Source organism: Protopterus annectens, chromosome 4.part0, assembly GCF_019279795.1.
Source record: "Protopterus annectens isolate FY-2018-M chromosome 4.part0, PAN1.0, whole genome shotgun sequence".
Lineage (NCBI taxonomy): Eukaryota > Metazoa > Chordata > Ceratodontiformes > Protopteridae > Protopterus > Protopterus annectens.
The window spans coordinates 981,600,368-981,618,407 of NC_056733.1; the positions used below are offsets into that span (position 1 = coordinate 981,600,368).

The window sequence follows — 18,040 nt, forward strand, 5'->3', positions numbered from 1 at the left end:
AAGAGCCATCCAGCCAGTTCCAGCAGACCAAATAGGATCCGGGATCTACTCAAGATTCTTTTTGGTCCCCAAAAAAACGGGAAATTGGAGACCAATTCTAGACCTCAGCAGACTAAACAAGTTTGTCAAGAAGGCAAGATTCCGGATGGTCACGCTTCAGTCCATTTTACCCTTTTTGGGCTAGAACAACTGGATGTGCTCGGTGGACCTTCAGGATGCGTACTATCACATCAAAATTCACAGGTGCTCCAGAAGGTTTCTCCGCTTTCGGCTGGGGACCAGTCATTTTCAATTCAGAGCCCTGCCCTTTGGTCTCACTACAGCCTCCAGAGTGTTCACCAAATGCATGGCAGCGGTCACGGCTCACCTGAGACGTCAAGGATTCCAGGTGTTTCCATATCTAGACTGGCTCCTCACGGCCACCACCAGGCATCAACTTCTCCAGGCCAGGGACTACACTCTTCATATGTGCAGCCAGTTAGGAATTTCCATAAACTTCGAAAAGTCCTCCTTGTTACCTTGCCAGTCTATTACCTTTATAGGCGCAGAACTAGACACTGTTGGGATGTCAGCAAGACTCACAGATCAAAGACTTCTGGACATCCAAAAATATGTTCAGATCATCCTACTCAGCAAAAAGATCAGGGCCAGGTTTGTCCTGAAGGTGCTAGGACTTATGGCGGCTGCCATTGTACTTCTTCCTTTGGCTCGCTTCCATATGCGGCTACTGCAATGGATGTTATTCACCCAGTGGTCCTTCCAGCAGCTTCCCATGCGCCACGAGATCATCATGACACAATCTTGCAAGAGTCACCTGACCGGGTGGATTTCTTCCCCTCAAGTCCTCCAGGGCAGACCGTTTGTTCCCCCAGCCCCAGTTGCCACAGTCACATCGGATGCCTCCCTTATCAGGTGGGGGGGGCATTATCAGGGCAGGATGGTCCATGGCACTTGGCAACCCTTCGAATACCATCTGCACATAAGTGTCCTAGAGATGAGAGCAGTGCTTTTAACATTGCAAGCCCTCAACGACTTTCTTCCTTTAGGAACTATTGCAGTTCAGACGGACAACATGTCCATAGTATGGTACATCAACAAACAGGGCGGGACCAAGTCCTATCCACTGTGTTGAGAAGCTCTCAGACTTTGGCAGTGGGCAATCCCCTCTCATCGGTTTCTGATAGCAATGCACATCCCCAGGAAATCCAACTTCATTGCGGACAGATTGAGCAGAGCTATTCTCATGCCTCACGAGTGGTCTCTCAAACAATCAGTAGTGGAGGAGATTTTTCAGAAGTGGGGCTTCCCTTGCTGCGACCTTTTTGCTACATCCCAAAACAGCAAATGCCCAGACTTCTTCTCCCTCTATCCACTCCCAGGCCAACCCCCCAGAGACGCTCTAACCCACGTTTGGCCCCGGGGACTTCTTTATGCTTTTCCTCCATTCCCCTTAATACCTCAAGTCATTCAGAATGCTACCGTTTTGAGAGCCAAGTTGATTCTCATTGCCCCTTACTGGCCTTGACAAATTTGGTTCCCGTTCCTTCATCGCCATCTATTGGTACAGCCTTGGCGTCTGGACCCAGTTCCAGATCTTTTGACCCACCAGTCGGGTCATCTGCACCAGGCCATTCGCTCTCTCAACCTCACCGCTTGGTTGCTCCACTTCCTTCATTAGCCGGGCTTCCTATGATTTCTAATCCTGTACGGGATATCATAGTAGCTTCTCTAAAGTCCTCTACCAGAAAGATTTATGCTAGTAAATGGCAGCATTTTTCCTTCTGGGCAAAGTCCAGGGACATAGACCCCTTTACTGCCCCAGTTCAGTCAGTTTTGGACTTCTTAGCTGAGATTTTTCACTCGGGTTCTTCTTCTTCGACAGTCAAAGTCCAGCTGGCAGCAATCTCAAATTTTCATGTTGGCTTAGCGGACCAGATCATAATGTCTCACAGGCTTTGTAAAGCCTTTCTCAGGGGTATCTTTCTACTAAAGCCCCCAATTAAAGATCCTCCTCCACAGTGGGACCTGAATTTAGTGCTGACATCCTTAATTCTTCCCCCCTTCGAACCGGCTGCTACATGTTCTTTAAAATTTTTCTCTTGGAAGACAATTTTTCTGGTGGCTATTACTTCAGCTAGGAGAGTGTCTGAACTTCATGCTCTCTGTGTTCGACCTCCCTACTTGGTTTTCCACAAGGATAGAGTATCTCTAAGAACAAATCCATCATTTTTGCCCAAGGTGGCTTCCCAGACGAATCTTAACCAGTCTATTGATTTTCCAGTATTTTTCCCGAATTATTCGGACAGAGTGGAACCGAAACTGCATTATTTGGATGTTCATCGCCAGCTCAGATACTACTTGGGTAGAACTAAACAATTCAGAAAATCTGATCAGCTTTTTCTTTCTTAAGCAGAAAACAGAAAAGGTCTCCCGGTCTCCAAGGTGACCTTATCGAAATGGCTCTCTTCCACTATTTCCCATGTTTATCTCCTTAGGGACAAAGAATTGCCCTCTAAACCTAAGGCACATTCTACTAGAGGCCTAGCCACATCTACAGCCTTTCAGGCTAGGCTACCTATTGACACAATTTGTGCAGCAGCCACTTGGGCCATGCCTCATACCTTTGTCTCACATTACAAATTGGACTTGGCCTCCAGAGACAGAGCTAGGTTTGGTTCCACAGTTCTCAAGAGTCTGTTCCACTGAGCCACCCAGGTTAGAGGTGCTAGGAATGCAGTCCCATCCAGCAAGAATGAAGGCGAGTTTGACAACTTAACATTAAGAAGTTATGTACCTACCATAATGTTCCATGTTAGTTGTCTTCTCTCGCCTTCTTTCTTGCGTCCCTCCCTCCATTCCCCCTAGCCTGGACAGACCTTGAAGTTGTACTCTTCTCTAGGGACGAGTTTATTCTTCCTATGGACTCCAGTTGTGAGTGGTCACTAGTTTTACTAGATCCCCTGTGTTGTGTTTACACATTTGGTTACTTTCTTCTCCTTCTGTTGGAAGAAGATAATGGGCATATTTCTATAGCTACCAAACGAGATCTGGGTAGTCACGCCTTGCATCATGGGATATAGGGTTGCCTCGAGCTGGTAAAATTAGCTCTCGAGCTTAGCAAGTGCCAAGTCGGAGCCAAGGATCGGCTCCGAACCCATCCAGCAAGAAAGAAGGCGAGAGAAGACAACTAACATGGAACGTTATGGTAGGTACATAACTTCTTATTTGCAGTGGTCATGGCTCATTCTACCTACTAGGTTTAAATGATGTACATCATCAGTAAAACACAGCTTTAATGTGGTCACAGCATATTCTACCTACTAACTTTAAATCATGTATAGCATCAATGAAACACGGCCTTAATGTGGCTATAGCACATTCTACCTACTAGCTTCAAATCATGTGCATCATCAATGAAACATGGCTTTAATTTGGTCATAGCACATTCTACCTAATAGGTTTAAATCATGTACATCATCAGTGAAACACGGCATTAATGTAGTCATAGCACATTCTACCTACTAGGTTTAAATCATGTACATCATCAATGAAACTTGGCGATAATGTGGCCATAGCACATTCTACCTACTAGGTTTAAATCATGTACATCATCAACAAAACACAGCTTTAATGTGGTCATAGCACATTCTGGCTACTACTTTTAAATCATGTACATCATCAATGAAACACGGCTTTAATGTGGTCATAGCACATTCTACCTAGTAGGTTTAAATCATGTACATCATCAGTGAAACACGACTTTATAGTGGCCATAGCACATTACTACCTACTAGGTTTAAATAATGTACATCATCAATGAAACACGGCTTTAATGTGGTCATAGCACATTCTACCTACTAGGTTTAAATCATGTACATCATCAGTGAAACATGTCTTTAATGTGGTCATTGCACATTCTACCTGCTAGGATTAAATCATTTACATCATCAATGAAACATGGCTTTAATGTGGCCATAGCACATTCTACCTACTAGGTTTAAATCATGTACATCATCAGTGAAACACAACTTTAATGGGGTCATAGCACATTCTGCCTACTAGGTTCAAATTATGTACATCGTCAAGGAAACACGGCTTTAATGTGGCCATAGCACATTCTACCTACTAGGTTTAAATCATGTACATCATTAATGAAACATGGCTTTAATGTGGTCGTAGCTCATTCTACCTACTAGGTTTAAATCATGTACATAATCAATGAAACATGGCTTTAATGTGGTCATAGCACATTTTACCTACTAGCTTTAAATCATGTACATCAATGAAACATGGCTTTAATGTGGTCAGTGCATTCTACCTACTAGGTTTAAATCATGTACATCATCAGTGAAACACGGCTTTAATGTGGCCATAGCATATTCTGCCTACTAGGTTTAAATCATGTACATCAGTGAAACACGGCTTTAATGTGGTCATAGCACATTCTAACTACTAGGTTTAAATCATGTACATCATCAATGAAACAAGGCTTTAATGTGGTCCTAGCACATTCTACCTACTAGGTTTAAATCATGTACATCATAAATGAAACACGGCTTTAATGTGGTCATAGCATATTCTACCTACTAGTTTTAAATCATGTACATCATTATTGAAACACGGCTTTAATGTGGTCATAGCACATTCTACCTACTAGGTTTAAATCATGTACGTAGTTAGTGAAACACGGCTTTAATGTGGGCATAGAACAATCTACCTACTAGGTTTAAATCATGTATATCATGAGTGAAACACGGCTTTAATGTGGTCATAGCACATTCTACCTACTAGTTTTAAATCATGTACATCATCAATGAAACACGGCTTTAATGTGGCCATAGCACGTTCTACCTACTAGGTTTAAATCATGTACATCATCAAAGAAACATGGCTTTAATGTGGCCATAGCACATTCTACCTGCTAGGTTTAAATCATGTACGTCATCAATGAAATGTGGCTTTAATTTGGTCATAGCACATTCTAACTACTAGGTTTAAATCATGTCCATTGTCAATGAAACGTGGCTTTAATGTGGTCATAGCACATTCTACCTACTAGGTTTAAAGCATGTACATCAATGAACCATGGCTTTAATGTGGTCATAGCACATTCTACCTACTAGAGTTAAATCATGTGCATCATCAGTGAAACACTGCTTTAATGTGGTCATAGCACATTCTACCTACTAGGTTTAAATCATGTACATCATCAGTGAAACATGGTTTTTATGTGTCCATAGCACATTCTATCTACTAGGTTTAAATCATGTATGTCATCAATGAAACACGGCTTTATAGTTGCCATAGCACATTCTACCTACTAGGTTTAAATCATATACAACATCTATGAAACACGGCTTTAATGTTGTCATAGCACAGTATACCTACGTGGTTTAAATCATGTCCAACATCAGTGAAACACTGCTTTAATGCAGTCATAGCACATTCTGCCTACTAGGTTTAAATGATGTACATCATCAATGAAATACGGCTTTAATGTGGTCATAGCACATTCTACCTACTAGCTTTAAATCATGTACATCATCAATGTAACACGGCTTTAATGTGGCCATAGCACATTCTTCCTACTAGCTTTAAATCATGTACATCATCAATGAAACACGGCTTTAATGTGTTCATAGCACATTCTACCTACTAGGTTTAAATCATGTACATCATCAGTGAAACACTGCCTTAATGTGGTCATAGCACATTCTATCTATTTGGTTTAAATCATGTACATCCTCAATGAAACATGGCTTTAATGTGGTCATAGCACATTGTACCTACTAGGTTTAAATCATGTACATCAAAGAAACACGGCTTTAATGTGGTAATAGCACATTTTACCTTCTAAGTTTAAACCATGTATGTCATCAATGAAATACAGCTTTAATGTGGTAATAGCACATTTTACCTTTTAAGTTTAAATCATGTGCATCACCAGTGAAACACGGCTTTAATGTGTTCATATCACATTCTACCTACTAGATGTAAATCATGTACATCATGAATGAAACACAGCTTTAATGTGGTCATTGCACATTCTACCTACTAGGTTTAAATCATGTACATCATCAATGAAACACGGCTTTAATGTGGCCATAACACATTCTACCTACTAGGTATAAATCATGTACATCATCAATGTAACACGGCTTTAATGTGGTCATATCACATTCTACCTACTAGGTTTAAGTCATCTACATCATCAATGAAGCACGGCTTTAATGTGTTCATAGCACATTCTACCTGCTAGGTTTAAATCATGTACATCATCAGTGAAATACGGCTTTAATATGGTCATAGCACATTCTACCTACTTCGTTTAAATCATGTACATCATCAATGAAGCACGGCTTTAATGTGGTCATAGCACAATCTACCTACTAGGTTTAAATCACGTACATCATCAATGAAACATGGCTTTAATGTGGTCATAGCACATTCTACCTACTAGGTTTAAATCATGTACATCATCACTGAAACACGGCTTTAATGTGGCCATAGCACATTCTACCTACTAGGTTTAAATCATGTTCATCATCAATGAAACATGGCTTTATAGCGGCCATAGCACATTCTACCTACTAGTTTTAAATCACGTACATCATCAATGAAACACAGCTTTAATGTGGTCTTAGCACATTCTGCCTACTAGGATTAAATCATGTAAATCATCAATGAAACATGGCTTTAATGTGCCCGTAGCACATTCTACCTACTAGGTTTAAATCATGTACATCATCACTGAAACACGGCTTTAATGTGGTCTTAGCACAGTCTGCCTACTAGCTTTAAATCATGTACATCTTCAATGAAACACTGCTTTAATGTGGTCATAGCACATGCTACCTACTAGCTTTAAATCATGTACATCATCAATGAAACACGGCTTTAATGTGTTCATAGCACATTCTACCTACTAGGTTTAAATCATGTACATTATCAGTGAAACACTGCTTTAATGTGGTCATAGCACATTCTATCCACTTGGTTTAAATCATGTACATCCTCAGTGAAACACAGCTTTAATGTGGTCATAGCACATTTTACCTTCTTTGTTTAAATCATGTACATCATCAATGAAGCACGGCCTTAATGTGGTCATAGCACATTCTACCGGCTAGGTTTAAGTCATGTACATCATCAGTGAAATACGGCTTTAATGTCGTCATAGCACATTCTACCTACTAGGTTTAAATCATGTACATCATCAATGAAACACGGCTTTAATGTGGTCATAGCACATTCTACCTACTAGGTTTAAATCATGTACATCATCAGTGAAGCACGGCTTTACTGTGGCCATAGCACATTCTACCTGCTAGGTTTAAATCATGTACATCATCACTGAAACACGGCTTTAATTTGGCCTTAGCACATTTCTACCTACCAGGATTAAATCATGTACATCATCAGTGAAACACGGCTTTAAGGTGTCCATAGCAAATTCTACCTTCTAGGTTTAAATCATGTACATCATCAATGAAATACGGCTTTAATGTGATCGTAGCACATTCTACCTACTAGATTTAAATTGTGTACATCATCAGTGAAACACTGCTTTAATGTGGTCATAGCACATTCTACCTACTAGGTTTAAATCATGTACATCATCAGTGAAACATGGCTTTAATGTGGCCATAGCACATTCTACCTTCTAGGTTTAAATCATGTACATCATCAGTGAAACCGAATTTAATGTGATCGTAGCACATTCTACCTACTAGATTTAAATCATGGGCATCATCAATGAAAGACTGCTTTAATGTGGTCATAACACATTCTACCTACTAGGTTTAAATCATGTGCATCATCAATGAAACATGGCTTTAATGTGGACCCAGCACATGCTGCCTACTAGGTTTAAATCATGTACACCATCAATGAAACACGGCTTTAATGTGGCCATAGCACGTTCTACCTACTAGGTTTAAATCATGTACATTATCAATGAAACATGGCTTTAGTGTGGCCCCAGCACATTCTACCTACTAGGTTTAAATCATGTACATCATTAATGAAACACTGCTTTAATGTGGCCATAGCATATTCTACCTACTAGGTTTAAATCATGTACATCATCATCGGCTTTAGTGTGGTCATAGCACATTCTGCCTACTAGGTTTAACACATGTACATCATCAATGAAACACGACTTTAATGTGGTCATAGCAGATTCTACCTACTAGGTTTAAATCATGTACATCATCATTGAAACCCGGCTTTAATGTGGTCATAGCATGTTCTACCTACTTGCTTTAAATCGTACATCATCAATGAAACACGGCTTTAATGTGGTCATAGCACATTCTTCCTACTAGGTTTAAATCATGTACATGGTCAATGAAACACGGCTTTAATGTGGTCATAGCACATTCTACCTACTAGGTTTAAATCATGTACGTCATCAGGGAAACACAGCTTTAATGTGGCCATAGCACATTCTGCCTACTAGGTTTAAATCATGTACATCATCAGTGAAACACGGCTTTAATGTGGCCATAGCACAATCTACCTACTAGGTTTAAATCATGTACATCATCAATGAAACAAGGATTTAATGTGGTCATAGCACATTCTAACTGCTAGGTTTAAATCATGTACATCATCAGTGAAACATGAATGTAATGTGGCCATAGCACATTCTACTTACTAGGTTTATGTCATGAACATCATCAGTGAAATGCGGCTTTAATGTGACCATAGAACATTCTACCTACTAGGTTTAAATCATGTACATCATCAGTGAAACACGGCTTTATAGTGGCCATAGCACATTCTACCTACTAGGTTTAAATCATGTACATCATCAGTGAAACACGGCTTTAATGTGGTCGTAGCACATTCTACCTACTAGGTTTAAATCATGTACATCATCAATGAAATGTGGCCATAGCACATTCTACCTGCTAGGTTTAAATCATGTACATCAATGAAATGGCTTTAGTATGGTCATAGCACATTCTACCTACTAGGTTTAAAATCATGTACATCATCAATGAAACACGGCTTTATTGTGGCCATAGCACGTTCTACCTACTAGCTTTACATCATGTACATCATCAATGAAACACGTCTTTAATGTGCCCGTAGCACATTCTACCTACTAGGTTTAAATCATGTACATCATCAGTGAAACACGGCTTTAATGTGGTCATAGCACATTCTGCCTACTTGGTTTAAATCATGTACATCATCAATGAAACACGGCTTTAACGTGGTCAGAGCATGTTCTATCTACTAGGTTTATATCATGTACATCATCAATGAAACACTGTTTTAATGTGGTCATAGCACATTCTACCTACTAGCTTGTACATCATCAATGAAACACGGCTTTAATGTGGCCATAGCACATTCGACCTACTTGGTTTAAATCATGTACATCATCAATGAAAAATGGCTTTAATTTGGCCGTAGCATATTCTGCCTGCTAGGTTTAAATCATGTACATCATTAAAGAAACACTGCTTTAATGTGGTCATAGCACATTCTACCTACTAGGTTTAAATCATGTACATCGTCAATGAATCACGGCTGTAATGTGGCCATAGCACATTCTACCTGCTAGGTTTAAATCATGTACATCATCAGTGAAACGGTTTTAATGTGGTCATAGCACATTCTACCTACTAGGTTTAAAATCATGTACATCCTCAATGAAACATGCCTTTAATGTGGCCATAGCACATTCTACGTACTAGGTTTAAATCATATACATCATCAATGAAACAATGCTTTAATGTGGTCATAGCACATTCTACCTACTAGGTTAAATCATGTACATCATCAATGAAACGGCTTTAATGTGGTCATAGCACATTCTACCTACTAGCTTTAAATGAAGTACATCATCAATGAAACATGGATTTTATGTGGTCATATCACACTCTACTTACAAGCATTAAATCATGTACATCATCAATGAAACATGGCTTTAATGTGGTCATAGCACGTTCTACCTACTAGCTTTAAATCATGTACATCATCAATGAAACACTGCTTTAATGTGGCCATAGCACATTCTACTTACGTGCTTTAAATCATGTACATCATCAATGAAACACGGCTTTAATATGGCCATAGCACATTCTACCTACTAGCTTTAAATCATGTACATCATCAATGAAACATGGCTTTCATGTGGTCATAGCACATTCTACCCACTAGGTTTAAATCATGTACATCATCACTGAATCACGGCTTTAAGGTGGCCATAGCGCACACTACCTTCTAGGTTTAAATCATGTACATCATCAATGAAACACTTCTTTAATATGGTCATAGCACATTCTACCTACTAGGTTTAAATCATGTTCATCAGTGAAATGTGACCATAGCACATTCTACCTGCTAGGTTTAAATCATGTACATCGTCAATGAAATGGCTTTAGTATGGTCATAGCACATTCTACCTATTAGGTTTAAAATCATGTACATCGTCAATGAACCACGGCTTTATTGTGGCCATAGCATGTTCTACCTACTAGCTTTACATCATGTACATCATCAATGAAACACAGCTTTAATGTGGCCATAGCACATTCTACCTACTTGGTTTAAATTATGTATATCATCAATGAAACATGGCTTTAATGTGGCCATAGCACATTCTACCTACTAGGTTTAAATCATGTACATCATCAATGAAACATGGCTTTAATGTGGTCATAGCACATTCTACCTCCTAGGTTTAAATTATGTACATCATCAATGAAACACTGTTTTAATTTTTTTATAGCACATTCTACCTACTAGGTTTAAATCATGTACATCATCAATGAAACACGTCTTTAATGTGGCCATAGCACATTCTCCCTACTAGGTTTAAATCATGTACATCATCAATGAAACACAGCTTTAATGTGGCCATAGCACATTCTTCCTACTAGGTTTAAATCGTACATCATCAATGAAACACTGCATTAATGTGGCCAAAGCACATTCTCCCTACTAGGTTTAAATCATGTACATCAATGATACACGGCTTTAATGTGGCCATAGCGCATTCTACCTGCTATGTTTAAATCATGTACATCGTCAATTATATGGCTTTAATGTTGCCATAGCACATTCTACCTACTTGGTTTAAATCATGTACATCATCAATGAAACGGCTTTAATGTGGTCATAGCACATTCTACCTACTAGGTTTACATCATGTACACCATCAATGAAACATTAATGTGGTCATAGCACATTCTACCTACTAGGTTTACATCATGTACATCATCAGTGAAACATTAATGTGGTCATAGCACATTCTACCTTCTAGCTTTAAATCATGCACATCATCAATGAAACACGGCTTTAATGTGGTCATATCATATTCTACCTACTAGGTTTAAATGGCTGCCATCATGCATTCCTCAGTCTAATGACAGCGTCTGTCTTATAGCTGGTGGTGTTGTGTCCATAACTGTTTTTTGCAATTTCATCACATCTAGACTTCTACAGCAAGAGCCCAAACTCTCCACATCGTAGTAATTATCAATGTGATCCCTTGACATTTCTAACAAACTAAAAAAAAAACACCTATCATACCCATAATCCATGAAGCATATCCAAACAAACTTGATTCCCCTCACCACAGAGTAAAGTATTAATCTGAAGTTGTTAATCTTCTTCCTGTTCATCACTGATGGGTTCGGTAACGAGCCCTCGGAACCGAGTCAGTCTTATACCTAGCTTGCATGCACCAAAAAGCTCTCGAGCTAAGCTGCTACCCACAGTGCCCTTCACTCAGTATCCTCAGATCTCATTTGCAGCTCAGCCATATAGCAGCGTTTCACCGTGCTCTCCAGCTAAGTGTTGCATTTTTCAAAATTTTACAAGTATTTGTGGATTTTTCCTTAGTTTGCTAATTTCTTCTATCTTTACTCACTCAGCTCTACCCACAGGTATTTCCTTTCATACCATTGTTGGTATTATCCAAGACCTTCGAAATCCCTTCCCGATGTTCCACCCAGTCAAAAGGAGGAGGCAGCTTCTGAAATACGAAAGCTGTGTCAAAAACGAGTCATGCAACAGGTCCTCCATGCCATTGCAGATCAGGGTTTTTCTCAAGATTCTTTTTAGTGCCAAAGATGACCGGGGACTGGAAGCCCATTCGGGATCTCAGCCAACTAAACAAATAAGTATTTCAGACCAAGTTCCGCATGGTCACGATTCAATCCATCCTCCCCTTTCTGCAGGAGGGTGTGTGGATGTGCTCGTTAGACCTCCAGGATGCGTATTACTACATCAAAATGAACAAGCACTCCAGGAGTCTCCTTCGCTTCCGGCTGGGAGTCGATCACTACCAATTTAGAGCCCTGCCATTCGGTCTCTCGACAGCCCCCAGAGTGTTCACGAAATGCCTAGCAGTGGTCAGAGCTCTTCTGAGACTTCAGGGATTCCAGGTGTTTCTGTATCTAGATGATTGGCTCCTCTCCGCTCCCACCAAGTGCCTTCTGGTCAGGGCCCTCGGCTACACTCTAGTACTAGCAGAGTTGCTAGGCATCACCATTCACTGGGAAAAATCCAGCCTTCAGCCCTCACAACAATTGGAATTCATAGGGGCAATATTCACCACTCAATCAAGTCTGGTCTCTTCCTCCTCACAGGCTTCAGAGATTAAGGGCACAAGTTCAGGTGATTCTCTGTCAAAGAAAGGTGTCTGCAAGGGAAGTTCTCCAGGCTCTGGGGTCTATGGCTGCAGCCATCCCAATTGTTCCTCTAGTCAGATTACACATGAGACTGCTTCAATGGCTTCTTCAGTCCCAGTGGCTATCCAATCTTCACCCCCTGAGCTGTCAGATTCTCATCACCAACACCTGCAAACAAGTTCTCCTCTGGTGGATGAGTACAAACGAAAATCTTTGGTGTCGCCCCTTCCAGAATCACCAACCCAAAGCCATGGTGATCACGGACGCTTCCCTGATAGGGTGGGGGCAACTTCCAGGGAAAGTCAGTCCAGGGCAAGTTGTCCAGTATAGAGGTCAACTTGCATATCAATGTCCTGGAGTTAAGAGCGGTGCTATTGGTGTTGCAAGCTTTCCACCCGCTCCTTCCATCCGGAATGATTGCTATCCAGTCAGACAACATGTCCATTGTCTGGTACATAAACAAACAGGGAGGGACCAAATCCTACACCCTATGTCGCGAAGTCATGAGAATCTGGCAGTGGGCGATAGCTTCCAACCACTTTCTGATTGCAATGCATATCCCGGGGAGCTCCAATGTGATTGCGGACAGGTTAAGCAGATGCATCTTCCGTCCTCATGAGTGGTCTCTCAGTCCGAGTGCGACAGAAATCTTCAGCTGTTGGGGCCAGCCATTCTGCGATCTTTTTGCCTCCCCCTCAAACACAAAATGCAGCAGCTACTTTGCCCTCTTTCCCCCTCACGGGGAGTCACCGAGAGATGCTTTGATTCATGGTTGGCCCGCGAGTCTCCTTTGTGCTTATCCTCCGATTCCCCTGATTCCCCTTTTTCTTAGGAAAGCTATTTGGTTGAGAAGCAAAGTGATCCTCATTGCCCCATTTTGGCCTCATCAAGTGTGGTTCCTTTCCTCTGACCTCATCTGTTACAACCTCCTTGGATCCTAGACACTCGTCAGGACCTTGTATCTTACCCGTAAGGGCTGACTCCCTCAAATCTATTCACTCTCAAGCTGACTGCTTGGTTTCTCCACTTCCGTTAGTTGCCAGGCAGGAAACCCTTTCTTCATCCATGCGTGATATTATCCAGGCCTCCCATAAACCATCCACCAGAAAACTTTACTGGGACAAATGGAAAAGATTCTCTATTTGGTCACATAAGAAGAAGCTAGATCCATTCTTCGCTCCTGAGGCTATTATTCGTCATTGTCTTGCTGAACTGTTCGACAAGGGTGCATCAGCTTCCACCATTCAAGTTCATTTAGCCGCTGTTTCCAACTTCCATAATGAGTCAGATGGAGTCCCGCTTATTTCCACCCGACTTTGCAAGACTTTCCTCAAGGGAATATTCCACTGCAGACCTCCCATCAGGCAGCTGGTGGAGGCATAGAATCTCTCCTGGGTTCTCCAGTCTCTCTCTCTCCCCTTTTGAGCCTGCTGCAACATGTGATCTAAAATTCCTGTCATGGAAATCCTTATTTCTGGTGGCGGTCACTTCAGCCAGACGAATATCTGAGTTGCAGGCCTTATGTATCAAGAGCCCTTATCTGATCTTCCATAAGGACAGAGTATCGCTTCGTACTAACCCATCCTTTCTTCCCAAGGTGGTTTCTGACTTTTCTTTTAATCAGTCCATTGAGCTCCCTGTATTCTTTCCAAATTATTCAAACAAGGGAGAATACTCCCTACATTCAAATGTCCACAATGACGTTTCTACCTGGACAGAACTAAGTCCTTTTGCAAGTCGGACCAACTTTTCGTTTCCTTTGTGGGCCCTGGAGTGGGAGGTGCAGTATTGAAAGTTACCTTGTCAAAATGGCTCGGAGATTGCATTAGCTTCTCATATTCGCTTGTGAATGAATCTAAGCCTGGTCAAATCAAAGTTCACTCAACTTGGGCTATTGCAGCATTGGTTGCCTTCCACTCTAGGGCCTCCATGGATGACATCTGTGCAGCTGCCATTTGGGCTAAACCCCATACCTTTATCAAGTATTACAAATTGGATTGGATCTCCAGGGGAAGAGCGGCCTTTGGTTCAGTGGTTCTCAGGAATGTTCTTCCATGAGAGCCACCCAGGTTCTCCAAGAGCTTGGGATTCTGTCCCATCAGCGATGAATAGGAAGAAGATTAACTTCAGATAAAGAAGGTATGTCTTACCGTAACGTTCCATCAGAGTTGTTGAAGTTATGTCTTACCATAACATTCCATCTATGGTGTTGAAGTTATGTCTTACCCATAATGTTCCATCTGAGTTGTTGAAGTTATGGTTTACCATAACGTTCCATCTGAGCTGTTGAAGTTATGTCTTACCATAATGTTCCATCTGAGTTGTTGAAGTTATGGTTTACCATAACGTTCCATCTGAGTTGTTGAAGTTATGTCTTACCATAACGTTCCATCTGAGCTGTTGAAGTTATGTCTTACCATAACGTTCCATCTGAGTTGTTGGTTATGTCTTACCATAACGTTCCATCTGTGGTGTTGAAGTTATGCCTTACCATAACGTTCCATCTGAGTTGTTGAAGTTATGTCTTACCATAACGTTCCATCTGTGTTGTTGATGATCTTCCAGTCATCACACCCTCCCACCGACCCCCACCAAAGGCTCCTGGTAGGTCTTCTGGGTCCTTGTAGTGTTTCAGGGTTTCTGCGCAGAGAAGGCCTCTGACTTTCTCGTTCTTTTATATGTTGCATGCAAACTCGATCTGAGGTAACTGAGTGAAGGGCATTTTGGGTAGCTGCTTAGCTCGAGAGTTTTTTGGTGCACACAAGCTTGGTATAAGGCCAACTCGTTTCCGAGGGCTTGGAACTGACCCCATCAGTGATTACTGGAAGAAGATCAAAAACTCAGATGGAAAGTTATGGTAAGACATAACTTTTTTTTGAGGATTTCAGCTGTCAGTGGGTTCTGGCAATATCCCCAAAAACATACTGAATAGTGTGAAATATGATTAACTAAGTCCATAACAGCACTGTTCAAACTTGGCCTCAGTACAAGCTTTGTACCAAGCAAGTGGAGAACAACAACACTCTTTCCTTGTACAAGGGAGGGCTCGCCACTGTTCAAGACAACTACAGGACTCCCTACTGAAATGTTAGCACTCAAATTGCAGAGTGCTAACATGCCGAAAAAAAAAGAGAGAGAGAAAACACAGGATAAGTGTGAATCTTAAAGATCGCTCTTCTCTTTAAAACTTCTTTTTGCAGGGGGGCAAGCCCCCCTACCCCTGAACTTATGAAAGCTCTGAGATCGCCATACTTAGGAAATATTCCGAGAAATGGCCATCTTGAACTTAGTTTATATAAGTCTCATCTTTCAACCATTCAGTCTCCTTATTTTGGGACTTGCTCTAGTGGGTCCTGACATTTCAAATGGCTACCCAGTTACAGAACTACAAGTCTGACCAGCCTCATATGTAATGCTGTACAAATGATTATCATGAAGTTGATCATAAAGGACATAGAGAACGTCCAAACACTGGATCCATCTCAGTTCGGATTTGTCAAAAGCAAATCATGCTTACTCAACCTGGTGACCATGTACCTGGTGAACATGTTTGAAAGAGTCACCAACATAATGGTGGAGGTAAAACAGGGCACACAGCCTACCTCTACTTGACCAAGGTCTTTGACACAATTCCCCACTTGGGATAATAGAAACGTTAAGCAAACTAATAATAAACCCATACATCACCCACTGCATTACCAACTGCCTTACAGATAGAGAGCAAGACAGATCAAAATAGTGAAAGCTACCACCACAAAAAGACCATTCACCAGCAGATTTTCCCAAGGTTTGGTGCTAGAACCTCTCCTGTCTGGAATCAATTTCTCTGAATTTAAAGCCGATACTAAAGCACTCTGATTAGTTTGTGGATGACTGTAAAGTGGGGGCAGTCATAGAATCCCCAAAAGACCTGGCCATTTTGCTGGAAGTATGTTCCCAGACAAGTAAATGGTGCCAGAATTGTAGACTAAAGCTAAATGCCAAGAAATGCATTACTGTATCTCTTGGTAACCATCTTCCCCCAGAGGACTACCACATTGAGAATACACCCCCTAAGAGATGACTCAGTTGTTTGGGATTTAGGAACTTGTGTGGATAGCAACCTAACTTTCAACCAGTATGACTGTAATGAGGAAGGCCTTCAATGTTGCACAGCTTATTAAAAAGAAGAATGCACCTAGTTCCAGGGATGTCATTGGCTCCCTCCATTAAACACTCATAAGGCCAGCATTGAGTTTAATGCCCCCTTTTGCATGTACCTCGTATGCAACATGCAACAGCTGGAATGCCTACAGAGATACCTTATGAAAAGGATATTTTGCTTAAACAATTTCATACAAAGACCATCTCAGATGTGACCTGTGTCTGGCACATAAGGCATCCTCTGACCCAACCCTCATAGATCTGCTGCAAAACATCAAATGAAATAACACTAGAAATGCTTGATCCAGGGACCTAAACCTTCCTGTGCAACATCAAGAGAATAGTGTGGAGATGCAGGTATATCTGACAGGGGATAGCACTGCTCTGGAACAGACTCTCCACCTACATAAAACAAAGCTCATATCTGTCCATATTCAAGCTTAACTGCAGTCTATGGATGGGATATAGGAAATTTATCCTCGGGCTGCCCCCTACTCTACTGACGGACAGAAGCAGCTACTAAATGATATTCACCACACTTTGGGCCTTATAAACATCAGTGGTTATCACTAGGTGTAATATGAATCTAGACCACAAAGGGCTAAGGGTAATTGAAAGGGTAATCTAAACACCATACAGCTTGGGAAGTATGACTAAGTTTCAAGTGTCTCAAAAAGGCAGATAGCCTAGTACTAGCCTATGAACCTATCAGTTTATAAATGGGTAGGCATTGCCACTGCAAATACAGACCATGCTTGCATGTCATCAGTGCTTACTCTCTAAACCAAAATAGTGCACTTCTTTAAAAAAGCCTCAAATTTACTTGACTTTGCCTTCACGGATATCACCACTATGCTCTACATCTATAGCCACAGGCCAGATCTGACCACCATTCAGTAACTTTCATGGTAAGGACCCAAGTAAAAAATGCACACAAATTCTAGTGTCTTTGTCTGTAAGGCTAAGCGACTTCTGCAAACTTATGACCTGAAGTAGTTCAGTAGCCCCTGTCTTCAAATACCCAGTATCCAGCACCGTGCCCGGTATCCAGCATCGTGCCCAGTATCCAGCACCATGCCCAGTATGCAGCAGCATTGCGCTTCCAGAGTTTTTCTTCTCACCTCAGTACCTGCATCAAGACTTCTGTCTCAAGTCAGGCAGGTAGAGTGGCAAGTTTTGGAGAAAACCCCTGTGGTGGAACACTGGTACAAACAAGTTGTATATCAAAATTTAAAAAATCCTCA

At 41.2% G+C, this 18,040-nt stretch overlaps 1 protein-coding gene across 1 annotated transcript in view; it reads left to right on the forward strand.

Moving 5' to 3' along the window:
* Positions 1–18,040, forward strand: part of LOC122799708 (ras-GEF domain-containing family member 1C-like) — a gene marked incomplete in the record, with an annotated part of 1,592,823 nt that overhangs the window by 1,198,453 nt on the left and 376,330 nt on the right.